Source organism: Callorhinus ursinus, unplaced genomic scaffold (genome assembly GCF_003265705.2).
Source record: "Callorhinus ursinus isolate GAN/ISIS: 27379988/994484 unplaced genomic scaffold, GSC_fseal_2.0 scaffold33, whole genome shotgun sequence".
In the NCBI taxonomy this organism is placed as follows: Eukaryota; Metazoa; Chordata; class Mammalia; order Carnivora; family Otariidae; genus Callorhinus; species Callorhinus ursinus.
The window spans coordinates 11,274,926-11,281,419 of NW_027397095.1; the positions used below are offsets into that span (position 1 = coordinate 11,274,926).

The following is a 6,494-nucleotide window of genomic DNA, read 5'->3' on the forward strand; positions in this document are numbered from 1 at the left end:
TGCGGTTAAGAGGGATCTCTGCTGGATTCGGAATTACCTGGTAGTCTTAGGACCCATTGTCGGCACTTCTAAATGAGCTCTATGAGACAGTTGAAGCAGCAAGAATTCATTGCAGTTCTTATGGAGAAGTTGTTTGTATTCACTCATGAAATGGTTGAGTCAGGTGTAGCCACAAGAGGGGACACAAGAGAGGCACCAGAAAAAAAAGTTTATTATACTCACAAGTTTCAGAGAAACGGAGTCACTGTATGCCATGAAGGAAGGCCACACAGGGCAGGGGAGCACCAAAGGAGTGGGCTCAAGCACGCAGATGGGGGGAGAGAGAGAGAGAGAAAGAGAGAAAGAGAGAGAGAGATTGATCCATAGGCAAGTGCTTTTATCAGGATGGAACACACAAGCAAAAGGCATGAGGGGGTTTCATTGGTACATTTGAATGACAGTAGATCACAGTCAGGGGAGGGCAAGAAGGGGGACTTGTGGCAGGGGCCATCCTTATCACAGTGGGGCGCCCTGTCACCTGGGCAGGGTGCTCCCAGCCCTTTTGGTTTGTGGGGATGTTGAGGCAGAAGGAAGATACAATTATTATTTTTTTTTGAAAATACGAAGTTTTAACATTTACCATACAAAAGGGAAAACAGTGCTTCTCTTCATGAGGTTTCTGTTCGTTTCAGGCTTGGGATAGGGGCACTTGGGTAAGCAGAAAGAAATGTCGGCCAGTGGATTTGGGGGAGAAGATCTAACTAGACATTGATCCTCATACTTGTTCACTTGACATGTAAGTGAAATAAGGAAAATAATGACAAAAATCATCCTGATTCACTGCAAGGAAACTGCTGTACCCTTTAAAAGTAAGGAAACCAAGATTCTATATCCTTTGCCTAATAGAAAGATAACTTCTTCACTGTTGGACTTGAAACTTTGATATCCTCAGCAAATGTTGGACCACCTACAAATGTCTAGTCTGCTATTTGACAGACTCTGGTAGGTACCAGGGAGGTAAGGGAGCAAGAGACTTTCTGCTTTCAGTGAATTTCAAGTTCTGAGAAGGAGCAGATGTATTCAGTGGCAATGACAATGTAACGTGGTAAGTGCTGTGAAAACAGTAAGCACCAGGTACCATGGGAGTACAGAGGAAGGTGTTCAAAGAACTGAAACAAGGTACTTTCCTTATTCCAGATTCAGTCCCATGCCATCAAAAAAAGAAGTAGAACAAGGTGATTTCTAAAGACCCTTACTTCTCTCCTGTTCTATGGTCCTATGGTTCCAGGAGGCAAGATTATCTTAGGGTCAGAAAAACTGTAGCCTACAATTCTCATCAAGAAACTACTTTAGGTACTCCCGATTCTTTATGGCAGTCTCTTGCACTTTCATTCCTGGATTCTTTGGCAAGAATAGAGTCGGTCATATCTGGAGACCCAGGTTGGGTGTGACAAATAAGAAAGCCTGGGTCTTCCATCTACCTTCTCTCTACTCCCCCTCCAGGAACCTCTGTAGAAGTCCTCTATGTAGCTGTCATCCTTGGTGTTGCTGAATAAATCCACAGCCCTGCAGAGCTGAAATTCTAGGCATGGGCCTAGTCGGCCTTGCTTCTGGTGGGAGTTTATGTGTAGCTTAGAGGAGAGGTCTTATGAGCTTGGGTTTGATATGCCCAGAAATGGATCCATAGCAATTTCCAGGAGGAGACAGTCTCACCAGGTGAGCATGGCCATGGAAGCAATTGTTTATCTTGAATTATTTTCCGATTGGCTTGCTTTTTGTAGATGGGAAGGGTGTTTACAACTCATTTGTTTTGCCCTAAGGATATCTCCAGGAGGTATTTGCAGGGGCATAATTACGGAGATGATCTTTCCCCTTTAGTACCTCTGTTCCAACTTTTTCTCTCTGGACTAAGCACTTTCACATTGCCTTCTTCTTTTTTTATATATATAAATTATTTTTTATTTTACTTTGATGATTTGGAAAAGATACCAACATATATGATCAAATCAGAGCTAACAAATAACTTGCAGTTAATTGGCTAATTTTATTAAAATAAAGACATGTTTGTTTAAATTGAAAAGAAAATTGTTCTCACTGGCACTTCGCTTTGGCTGGGATCCTTGAAATGAAAGCGAATGTGCTGATAATAACCACTCTCACACCATAAGCCGTTTCTGTCCTCTTAAACGCACCTGGTACTGGCGAACAACAGCTCAGAGATGTGGCTAGGTGACCAAATGGTCAGTGCTCTGCCCACACTCGGTTACAATCCCTTTAATCAATGGTCTCCTTTGAAAGATTCACTTTCAGATGGTAAGGCTTTGCCCAAATACGCTTCTCGGGGCTGAGGATGGCTCACTGTGCAGTAGTATGTGAGGTAGGTTCTCTTCGTAGTTGGCAGACATTCCTGTTGTGCTATAACCAGGGGGGTGAGTGTTGTCAGTGACCAGAACATCTGGCTTCACATTCCTACAGCGGGGAATGTACCCCCAACCCCCAAGTTCCCAGTTGGCAATCCTGCCTCAGATTCTAACTCTTCAAATCCAGAGGAATGTTTTCTTTGTCCACAGGTTGTTTAGGGTTTAATTGGCCACTCAGAGTTAAAAAGGAATATCTCAAGCCCCCTGCCATGCAAATATTTAACCCTACAAAGTTTAACACAGAGAAAATGTAGTCTCCACCAACTAACATTCCAATGTAGGCAATGGAAACATTCTTGATGGCTCCAACCACTGCTGTTATGAGGGCCAAATTGTAATAGCTGCACAAAACTGTGGAGTACATCAACAGAAACCCCAAAAAACAGGAAAGAAGAAACTGTATGATAAATAGAACATTCTTCCATTCATTAAATTCAGTAGCCTGTTGAAGGTCTCTAGTAGAGACCCTAATGATAAGAGTTGGTATAATCATGAAGCAGGCATTGTAGAAAAGCACTCCATATTTACCCAACTCCTTTGGGTCCATTTTCTGTATGGTATAAACTCCATTTGCTGCTGTGAAGATATCATTCAGGAATACAAAAATATAGCCTTCCAAGTTAAAGGCAAGGTCAGAACCAGCTGCTAGGAAAGCCCCAAGTATGATGGGAAAAACACTGACGATGATGTTCAAGGAATACTGTTTCCCAAGTATGATGGTTTCCAGGAGTAAAGTGAGTGGAATGGTAAATTTCCTGAGCAGGGTGAACATCGGCAAGCTCAATTTACTTGTGCTTGATAATCCACTTCTGTGGTTTCCAACGTAGAGGAGAGGCAGAGGAAACAGCTTCACAGGAATTTTCTTGTCAAAATCAGGGAAGTGAATTATTTTATTTAGTTTGGATACATACAGTATCATTATGATAGCTGCCATCTGTCCAATTCCAAGAAAAATTGGTGATGGGAATCTTGTTGACCAGCACGATGAGGAAGGAGCAGGTCCCGTAGAAGAGCGTCGACAGCAGCTTGGCCACCCGGGAGGGCAACCATGCAGAGGCCTTTCACATTGCCTTCTTTAGGGACTCTCAGGGCTAGTGACCATGCTCTTGACGCCTTCAGTTCCTATATCAGTTAGGATGCTTCGTGCTTCAGATAAGACAAAACCCACTAAAACTGGTCTAAATAATAAGGGAGATGCATTGACTCACATCTTTGGAAGAGATAGAGGTAAGACTATTTGAGAATTGATTAGACTCAGTAGTTCAAAAATTTTATCAAAGACCTAACTTCTTTTCTTTTCTCACCCCCCCCTTTTTTGCCTACCATATGATGGCAAAATGTCTGTAGCATGTCTTATCTTCACATCTGCATCACTGGTTCAAAATGAATCACATGAACATTCATGATCGAATCCTGTGGTCAAGTAATGTCATGCTTAGACCTGAGCTACCTGAACCAATCACCTTGGCATGGGGGAACAGGATTATATCCTATCTGCAGTGTCCCACAATAACCACTAAGATCCCTACCTTGCCAAAGGTCTACTCCTCATGAATGTGGGTGGTAATCATTTTACTCTTGAAATCTCTACAGGCCCATGGTAATTTGCTGAATGGTCTTGTCTTTCGTCCTTTAGAGGTAGGCTGCTCGGTGGTGAGATCCTTCTGCGATTTTAGTAACTCATCGCCCTAAATTCAGTTTGTGATACATCTGCCTGATATTTAATTCTGCTCCTAAGAAAGTAATTTTATATTGAGTGTTCGGGGTGAGAAATGAATGTAGAAGTAATTCCTTTTCCTGCGGGTAGAGGCAAACAGGCTTTCAGATCTTTACAGATAGGGACCTAATGACTCTTCTTCATGTCCTTCTCAGGGTAAGCAGAGGTCTGGGGTGTTACTCCATAGACTGTGGAACCGAGGAATCAGAGAGGCTTAGTGAACAGCTCAAGGTCACACAGCCAAGTGGTGGGGAATGGAGTTTCTTATCCCTCTAGGGCTTCATCCACCAGACCAGAGTCTCCTTCATGCTGTGAGAGAATTGAATCATAACAAATATATTCTGCTGGGATGGGTACATCTTAGCAAGTAATTATCCCCTGGTGGGCTCTGAATGGGCTTGCAAACTGCAGATGGAAGTCACATGGCTTTGGGACTCCCGCTTCTCACAAAGTGACATTCTTAGAAGCTGCAATGTCTCTCTGATGGGAAGTGTTAATTTATTGTGAATTATTCCAGGTTACCTCCCAAAGATGTTATTGTTGACATTTTTATTAATTTTTTTTTTTTTTTACTCCTCTGGGAAGGTTAGGAACTGTCATTGTCATATAGCACAGGCAAGTCTGGGGGAAATTAACCCCCAACCTAAAACTGGCCCTGCCTCCCAGCCCAAGTTGGGGACGGGGTGCATGTTTGAGCAGATTTGAGAATTTTATTGAGGAATTCTGGATGCCAATTGGCTGAGGTGTTACGCTTTTATACTCTCCTGGAAAAAAATTTCCATTTTTCAGAGTACTTATGAAAACTAGAAACTGACTCTGGATTCTGAAGCTTACATGACTGTATGTCAGGAACTGAGTCAGCATTATGTCACACCGTATAAAGGCAAACAGACTCCCCCCACCCTTCCTGAGGTATGTGTATGTGTGGGGGTGGCGGGATGAGGTTGGGACGGGTGAAGCATATGTGTTAGATTGAATGAGTGCTCTAATTGTTCACTCCTTCCTGCATTCATACCTTTATCATGGCCTCATTGGGGGCAGTTTATTTCTTTGCTCCTTAATTTTGGTCTGGGCAATGTGACTTGCTTTGGCCAGTGGTGCATGGTTAGAAGTGGCAGTGTGCCAGTTCTGGCCTATGTCTTAAGGAAACTCATGGCGGTTCTGCTTGCCATATTCACCTCTGTGGGTGTCATGAGAAGAACACATACCAGATAGTTTTCTGGTCCAAGAAGGATGAATGACACGTGGAGCAGAACTGGCTCGGTTGACTCACAGGCCTGAAGTGAGAAACAGAGCCATTTCCGTTGTTATTACAGTCTGTAGCAGAGCTGCCCAATTGAGATCAGTCTAGATCAGCTGAACCACAGCCAACCTACAGATGGGTGAGAAATGATAAATGGTTTTGTTTTAAGCTACTAAGATTTGGGGCTCTCTAATATGACAAGTGTCTGGCAGTGGTGTGTTTCTATGAGCAAACTAAGGCTAGGGTTAACCACGCATCCTGGTTTGCCCAGGACAATTCAATTTATGCCCATCGTCCCAGCACAATTATTACCAATGCCCCCTTTCGCTCTCACAAGTATCCTAGTTTAGATGCTAAACTGTCTGGTTCGTCTAGCTGAAACAATGGGTGACTTATGGGTTGCTTCAATTGCCAGATGGAAGACTTGCTATCTGTTTGTTTGCCACGTCTGCCACTTAATTTCTGTTCCTGATCTGTTTGATTAGGCGGTTTGACCCTAGCTATCTTTAGGAATGAGGTATTTTTTCCACACTCCCTTAGATAGAGGAAGGTCTGTGTTTCCCGCTTTAAAAGTGAATTCCGCGTATTTAGGGGAATGAAAACGTAACTGGAAACAGTTATATTTTCAGATATTTGACTGTAGCTAATTCTTAAAGAGGAATTGCTGGATTTGCTAAAGTTAAATGTTTCTAATCTGTATGCTGTGAGCATATTCTGTTGAATCTTTGTGACATCACTTCCATGAACATAATATTTTGAGGGAAAAGAAAAGCATCACATTTTTCTAGGTGATTGCCCCCACACAGCCCAAATTGGTGGTTTTCTCCTTTGAAAAGGAGGTATCTTCTAATTTAAGAGAATCTAGTATGTGGAAATACAAATTTGGAGAGCCCAGAGAGTAGTTTACTAAAGGATTCATCACATGTTCCTTTAAATAGTGAAGTGCTCTCCTGAAGTGGTTATAATTGGATGTTGTTTGTTCCCCAGGGGACAAGTAGCAATATCTGGAGAACTTTTTGATCATCACACATGGCAGTGGGGGGTTGGGGGCGGATTTCTACTTACACTTAGTAGGTAGAAACCAGGGATGCTGCTAAACTTCCTATAAAGCACAGGACAGCCCCCAACAACAAAG

General features: G+C 42.8%; 1 pseudogene; it reads right to left on the reverse strand.

Annotated features, from left to right (window-relative positions):
* Positions 1-2,478: 2,478 nt before the first annotated feature.
* On the reverse strand, positions 2,479-5,140 carry LOC112809396 (nucleotide sugar transporter SLC35D2 pseudogene; annotated as a pseudogene).
* Positions 5,141-6,494: the final 1,354 nt, after the last annotated feature.